Source organism: Petaurus breviceps, unplaced genomic scaffold, assembly GCF_028583685.1.
Source record: "Petaurus breviceps papuanus isolate PSGF00001 unplaced genomic scaffold, PetGlider_PUasm1.0 90466, whole genome shotgun sequence".
In the NCBI taxonomy this organism is placed as follows: Eukaryota; Metazoa; Chordata; class Mammalia; order Diprotodontia; family Petauridae; genus Petaurus; species Petaurus breviceps.
In genome coordinates, this window is record NW_027187260.1 from 2,695,418 (window position 1) to 2,703,378 (window position 7,961).

The 7,961-nt window shown below is 38.8% G+C and overlaps 1 protein-coding gene and 1 pseudogene across 2 annotated transcripts in view; one reads left to right on the forward strand and one right to left on the reverse strand.

The window, feature by feature from the left end:
* The window catches only part of SUSD4 (sushi domain containing 4), a 230,965-nt gene that overhangs the window by 34,246 nt on the left and 188,758 nt on the right, over positions 1–7,961 (forward strand). The gene's annotated exons all lie outside the window — the stretch shown is intronic.
* Positions 517–1,349, reverse strand: LOC138141766 (peptidyl-prolyl cis-trans isomerase A pseudogene; annotated as a pseudogene).

Below are 7,961 nucleotides of genomic sequence, written 5' to 3' on the forward strand. Positions count from 1 at the left end.
CTCTCTCTCTCTCTCTCTCTCTCTCTCTCTCTCTCTCTCTCTCTCCTAGAAAGAAGGGTGTTCTTGAGGATGGCAATCAACTGATTGGTTAACAGATAATGAGAGAATGGATATTACAATGAGGGGCTGGACCTATACTTTGATTATGTCACTCTTTAAATTACAGCCCCCTAAACCCCCCTCCCCCAGCTTTGGACAATCTATTCAGAGAATTTGTTCCACCCAAACCTGAGTAGAATATAATAGCTGCTCCACCTGGGTGGGGTCTGGGTAGAGGAGGAGGTTAGTTCAGCCTTCAGAGACTGAGGTCTTGAAATGAGGATAAAAGAAAAAGGGGGAAATCTGAATCTCCTCAAATTATTGGTTCTTAATAGTAATTTCTCTCACTCAGGTTTTCCTGGTATTCTATCCCTTTTCTTCGCTCTTATCCCCTCTCCTCCCTTCCCCTCACCTCTGTTACCACCTAGCTGCCTCTACCAAGTAACAGGATGTGATTTCCCTCTCTGGAGGAGTTGATTTCTTTTCTTTCTTTTTTTTTTGGTAGTTTAGTTTTTGTTTCATAATCATAAACTTAACTCCGTTGTCTAGCCAGACTTGTGGAAGGAAAAAGGAAGTGAAATCCAAAGAGAATTGCAGCGAGTGAGAGCACAAGGATTACAGGGTATAAGAGCAGATGGGATTTGGGGGTGCTCTCTCCAGCTACAGAGGAATGGTTTGATGGTTAAGACAAAAAACAAAACAAAAAAATCTTATGAGAGCTGTCCACAATCAGCGATAGTGATCTTCTTGCTGGTCTTGCCATCCCGAGAACCGAAACGCTCCATGGCTTCCACAAGGTTCATGCTTTCTTTCACTTGGCCAAAGACAACATGCTTGCCATCCAACCAATCAGTCTTAGCAGTACAGATGAAAAACTGGTAGCCATTTGTGTTGGGTCCTGCATTTGCCATGGACAAGATGCCAGGACCAGTATGCTTCAGGATGAAGTTCTCATCAGCAAATTTCTCATAGATAGACTTGCCACCAGTGCCATTATGGCGTGTGAAGTCACCACCCTGGCACATGAACCCAGGAATGATTCTGTGGAAGCAGGATCCCTTGTAACCAAATCCCTTCTCTCCAGTGCTCAGAGCACGGAAGTTTTCTGCTGTCTTTGGAACCTTGTCTGCAAAGAGCTCCAAAGTAATCCGGCCCAGTGGCTCGTTATCTACAGCGATGTCGAAGTACACGTTAGGATTGGCCATGGCCACAGATGCTGGGGCAGGGCGCGATGGCAGAGGAAGAGGCGGCGGGGATCGGTGTCCGGCAGACAGAACCAAGACGAGGACTCCGTGTGGCGGCGTCTGCAAAGCCTAGGAGTTGATTTCTTTATGAAAATACAGATCCTCCTTTGTTTATTTGCATATGGATTGATCGTTCATTAATTTCTATTGAATGGATTTTTAAAATTTTCAGCCTGTACCACCTCTTTGGTAATGTATTCTACAGATTTGCTACTCACCAGGTCACTTAGGCTTTTATTTGATTCAGAGGAATAAAATGCCACCTTACCGACTATTTCATAACACAGTGTCTTTTATGTCCAATACATATGTGAAGATCATCTGAGACTTCTGGGAAAGTGGAACAAAAGAAAAAGCGCTCTTCAGTGACCTTCTGATAAGAAATATCTTATGAAGCATAAATAAGGTAGGGAAATGTCTACTCAATGAAGGTATTCCTACTGTGATGGAGCAGATTCATTGTAGAATATGGATTAAGCAACAGTCTCCTTTGTATGGTGAGGTCCTTGAGATGCTCCTGTTTGTAGATGATATTGTGCTGGTACTCTGAAGACCCAGAACATTCCAGAGACTCCCAGTAGAGATATGTAATCACTCAAAGGAATTTGGCCTATCCATCCACATAGGAAAGACAAAATGGATGAATGATGATTATTGCCCAGAGCAAATGGATACTTCATATAGTTTGTCCAACAGTATGTATATCTATGAGAGACAATACAATTGGCAAACAGTTTGGGGCCCAGTTGAACAGGAGGAGGAAAGTGGGTTCAGATTGTTTTCAGGTTTTTACTATCCCCAAGTATCCTATGAAAGCAAAGACTTATTTCTTCAATATGGCATCAAGATCTAGATTACTCCTGCCTCAGAAGAACTGAAGATGAGCATCAAACAGTGAGTCATGGAAAGGTGAATGGTGGGTATGATTGGGCTGCAACATAAAACTACAAGGAATGCCAAAGAAGAACAGGAGTAAAAGATGCCATCAGGGCATTGCATGAGAGGAACAGAAGATGGACTAGTCATATGTCAAGAGTGAAGGATAGCACTATGATAGCCAGCCACTGTCACCTTCTCAATGTTGGGAGAAACCAAGGAAGACCTTCCTTCAGCACATTGTATGAAGCCCCTGTGAGTGACTGGGAGAACTTGGAAGAGTCATACAATGTAGGCAGGCATGAACGTATCATGATTTGCTTCCATACAGGAAACCCTCAAAATAATGAGATCACTGATCCATTTGAGTATTTGTTCTAAAACTACCTCTTTTATACCTCAGTAATCCCCTAGTTCCAGGATATTGTATTCTTCTATTTTTAAATTTTGTAGATGATTTTCTTCTGCTCTTCATCTTTTACCTAGCATTTGAACTGGACCTTGTAACATGGGTAGACAGGCAGACAGCAGATTTGTAATGAAGAGCAAATTTTCAGACTTGGCCAACTTCTTTTGCTAATTTGTTACATAAAGTGTGTGTTGTGGGGGAAAGGGGGATGGTGGAGTGGCAAAGGGAAACAGTGGTGATGTCTTAAGTCAATAAAACCTTTTTTTTTTAAAAAAGGTAGAATTTCCATCACCAAGATGAATAAATGATAAAACATTTATTAAGAACTCAAAAGGGGCCAGCCACTGTGCTAAATGCTGGGGATACAAATAAGAAAGTCAGTCCCTGCTCTCAAGGAGCTTACATTTTAACGGAAGAAGACAATACATAAAGAGGAGCTAGAAAGGGGATGGTGGGATATATACTGAGGCACAGTTTGGAAGCCACTGGAAATTATGTGGAAGACTGGTTCTGGGCAAGATAAGGCAAAAGGTCACCTATTTGAGCCACAGTTGGTTCCAAGATAAAAATAAATATGATGGCTAGAGTGCAGGCTTGGAAATGGCTAGGAAGTGACTTGGGGGTCTGATTTTGGGCAAAATAAGATGATTATTTTGCTTCCCCACCAGCTCTGTTATTTTTTCATTTATGTTGATTGGTTCCACACAAATATTTCATATTGAGAAGCATTTTGATTTGTGCAAAGTTATGGCAGCCTTCTTTTTGGGTCCAAGTTTGACTGATTATGCCCATCATTTTTGTTGAACTCTTTATTTAGCCTTAGTGACACATGACTAGGCTATGTCTTTAGGGAATACTACACAATGATACCTAGATTCCTTTACTGATGATTAAGGTTCAAAGCTCAATCTCTTTTAAGTTTAGTTTGGGCTATTCCAGCCAAACTCAGCCCACTCCCAATACATTGCTTTACACTGGTCCACAGTGAAGATCATTTGCTATTTTTTTACCCACTAAGAGGATTTTATTTCACAAGAGAATTTTATGCTGCATGTTTCTATTGACTTGGTATTTTACTAACCAGACTCAAGAATAGACTTTCTGAAGAATCCTTAGAGACTTTCATGCTTATGAGCACAAGCTGTGATATTTTGCTATGGTGAAACCATCAAAGGGGTCACAGGAGCAAAACTAATAGGGAGGCAATTAGTGATTTCGAATTCCTAGTTTATGTGAGAATGTTACTTTTATACTTGTATTTTTAAAAAGGATGAAATTGTGTTTATTGTGAATAAAGTCTTGTAATTGAAGACACATAGACGGATGAAATTTATTCTGTTCTAGACATTTAATATCTAGATGCACATCTCATAATTCTTTGCAATGGGAACCTGGACTTGGCTAGTTTCTCTTCAAACCAATTACCTTACATAATTAAAAAAAAACATTGTAGTAAAGCAGCAACTTAGGTTCACTCGTTCATTCAACAAATGTTTTTTGGATACATAATACAACCAAAGTACTGAGTAAGGGGATCCAAAGATGTAATGAATCGCTAAACTTAAGCCTATAGGCTAAAGAGAAAGCTAAGAAATGTCCCTGAGCAAGTCGCTTTACTTCTTAACTTGTTTCTTTATCTATAAAATGAAGCATTTAGACTACATGATTTCTAAGGTTCCTTCTAGCACTGACATTTTTTTAAAAAAATCAATTTTTGACATTTTGGTTTTATATCATCCAAATATCTCTCTTTCTTCTCCACCAAAAGAAACATTCCCTTATAAAAAAAAAAAAACAAAAAACAGAATAAAAGAGGTAGGGAGGAACGTTAAGTAAAATTTACCAACCCATCAAAAAATTCTGACATCATATGTAGTGTTCTATACCCCAGGTCTTCTACCTCTGCTAAGAATCGGAAATATGCTTTCTTGTATTTCTTCTTTGCTGCCAAACTTGTTCATTATAAATTCACAGCATTCAGTTTTGGTCATTTCATTCTTCTTTCCATTTACATTGTTGTAGTCATACCATATATCATTTATCTAATTCTTTGTTCTTATACTTTGCATCAGTTTGCATCTTATAGTTCTTATACTTTGCATCAGTGCATGTAAGTCATCCTAAGCTTCTCTATGTTCTTCATAGTCCTTGTTTCTTAGACTGAAGGAATGTTCAGTGGCTTTCATATACAGCAGAGTTTTAACCACTCCCCAAATCAATGGACATCTATTTTGTTTCCAGTTCTTGGCTACTACAAAAAGCAGTAGTAGTGATGTTATTGACAAAATGACTATTATACAAAATAGTATGTTGTTAGTGCTATATAGTATGGCACTTGATAAACCTATATACGCTATAAAAATTTGAGAGTTATTATTACTAATATAAACACTAATATGAATTCATAAGAGAAGGAAATCACTTCTTGCTAAAAGGAACCAAGGAATATAGATTCTCAGAATCAGAAAGGACTTCCAAGGTCATCTGATCCAATCCACAAATCTCCTCTCTAACAGAGATAGCAAGGGGCCATCCAGCTTCCTATTAAAGGCAAAACCACCAATGATGGAAAGTTCATTATATCATACTAGAGCAGCCAATTCCACATTATAAAAGCTCTATTTATTAGGAAATTTTTCCTAGTCTCTCCATGCCTTTCTTCTGTTGTTCCAGTTTTGTCTTCTAGGCTCAAGTGGAACAAGACTAAAACCTCTTCTGTGTGACATCTCTTCAAATATTTTAATTTTCTTTTAGGGCTAATATCCCCAGTTCATTAAGCCTGATCTATATTTGTCACTGTTTTAAATCCTTTACTGTTGTTACTAGATTTCATATTAGGTCATATTAACAGAAATATAGCATTCAGAACAAGGAAGGTTATATATATATATAGTCTTGTGTATTTTGTCCTGGTTGGGTCACAACTGTGTCAGTCAGACTGTTTAGTCAGTCTAAAAACTAGTGTATCCTTTGGATAAATTCAAGCTTATTAGTGTTCTTCCTATGGTTCCCAGAACTGGGATTATCTCCCATTTAAGATGTATCTCTTGTTTCTACAGGCTTAGAATATGTGCTTCTTGAGGGCAGAGATGGTGTTTTTGCCTTTGTATCCCCAACACCTGGCACAGAATAATAAGCATGTAATAAATGCTTGTTGACTGACTGATTGACACAATTATGGTTTAAGCAGGGCAAGGTACACAAGATTATATATAATGTCCTTTGTTTTGGACACTATGTTTCTGTTAATGTGGTCTAATATCAAATTCATTTTTATTTTTGGTTGCCATGTCATACTGTTGACTCATCATTGTGTTTATAGGCCATTAAAATGTCAAAGTATTTTTCATGTGAACTGTATTTTAGTTATGTCTCTCCCACACTGTATTTGTGCAGTTGATTTAAAAAAAGAAACTCAGTGTAAGTCTTCATAATTATTCTTATATTCTCATATATTCTCACTCACATGTGCCTAATAAATGTTTATTTACTATGTCCCTTATGTCATCTCTGATATCCTGTAACATTGTATGGGAATTATGAAAATTAGCGTGCCTCAAAAAGAAACCCAGCTCTACCTTCTGTTTTTAATTGTTGAAGCCTCAGTGAACTAGCCAGGCCTCCCTTTGCCTTTGTGTTCACCAGAAGGTGGGAAACATCTGGAAAAGGATGATACAGAGGGAAATGTATTCTAATTAAATGAGGGTCAGGGGATCTGGAGAATGGGTACCATAGTCTTCAGTTTTCAAAGGAGTTTCTTGTAGAATTTTAAATCTTATGTTAGGCAGATTGAGCTTACTGATCAACTGAAAAATAAAGCTGATGCTAACCTTGGCAGCCTCTCAAGGACAGTCTTTATTTAGGAATGAACAATTCTTGAGCAGTTTCTCCAACTTATTAGGCACAAACTAGCTCTTCCCTTACCACCAAATCAGCAGGCTGGCTTCATTCTGTAGGAAATGTTTTGACCGAAAAGTTAAAGTTTTCTGATATTGTTGGCGAGTTTTATTCATTTGAACATTAAACGTCTACCATAGCATGTTACTTTTTGTGGTCAAGTCCCTAATATGGAAACTAGAAAACTTAAGACCTATTTCTGGTTCCATAATGACCTGCCTGGCACTTGATAAACCTTTATAAGCTATATGTATTTTCTCATGTATAACAATGGCAATATCTTTTCTTTATCTACCTTACTTGGAGATACAGGAGAGGGAATCCTTCAGCCTCGAGTCCACATGTGACCCTCTAGTTTCTCCAGTGTGGTCCTTTGAATCCAAACTCCACAGAACAAATCCCCATAATAAAAGGGTTTGTTCAAGTGACTAGAATGTAATCCTCTTGAGGGCAGGTACTGCTTTTTCCTTTTCTGTGTGTCCTCAGCATTGAGCACAGTGCTTGGTACATGGTATTTAATAAATGCTCGTTGCTTGATTGGAATGACAACTGTACCACTTGGTCATCTTCTCTCTATTTACCGTGGACACAGAAGAGGGATCGCTCACAGCTTCCAGTGATTGGAAGCTCTCTCTTGAGTACATACCAGACGATTACGCTCCTTGAAGATATTTCCTTCTTGATCTATGTCCCATGCCTGTGTTGCTGCACCCATCTACTACCCGTCCCCCCCCATACCTCTTTTAAACTCCTTGCTTTGTAGGGACTCCTCACCAACCAGGGTCCTCTCCTGGTGATGTTGCCATGGTATTGACTTATGTACAACTTAGATGCTTTATTGGCCCCAAGCATCATGGGAAATGAAGTCCTAAAGACATTTTTTTCTTATATAACTACACACACAACCCCACCTAGTCAAAACAAAACAAAATTGAACAAGGACTTTTGTTTGACTCACCATGGCAAGACGAGTCAAATGAACAATCATTTATTAAATGTCTAGTATGTGTCAGACACTGTGCTAAATCCAGGGGCTACAAAGGGTCCTTGTCCTCAAGGAGTCCACAGTCTAATGGAGACCACATGCCAACAACTATATATGAACAGGATATATACATGCTAAATTGGAGATAATCATAAGGGGAAGGCACTAGCGTTAATGGGAGCTGGGAAAGGATTCTTGTGGAAGATGAGATTTTAGCTGAGAGCCAGGGAAACCAGTAAGCAGAGAAGAGGAAGGAGAGAATTCCAGGCAAGGAGGTTAAAGGATGAAAATGCATGGCGTTGGGAGGAGGAGTGTCTTATTTGAAGAACAGCAAGGAGATAAGGGCTCTGGGTCATTATAGTATGTGAAAGGGAATATTAATTATTTCTTTAAGTGGGGAACACCTATGTACACTGTAGTGTTGTTGCCATTATATTTAGGATAGTGATCAAAATGTTGTTTTGGTGTGTGTGTGTGTGTGTGTGTGTGTGTGTGTGTGTGTGTGTGTGTG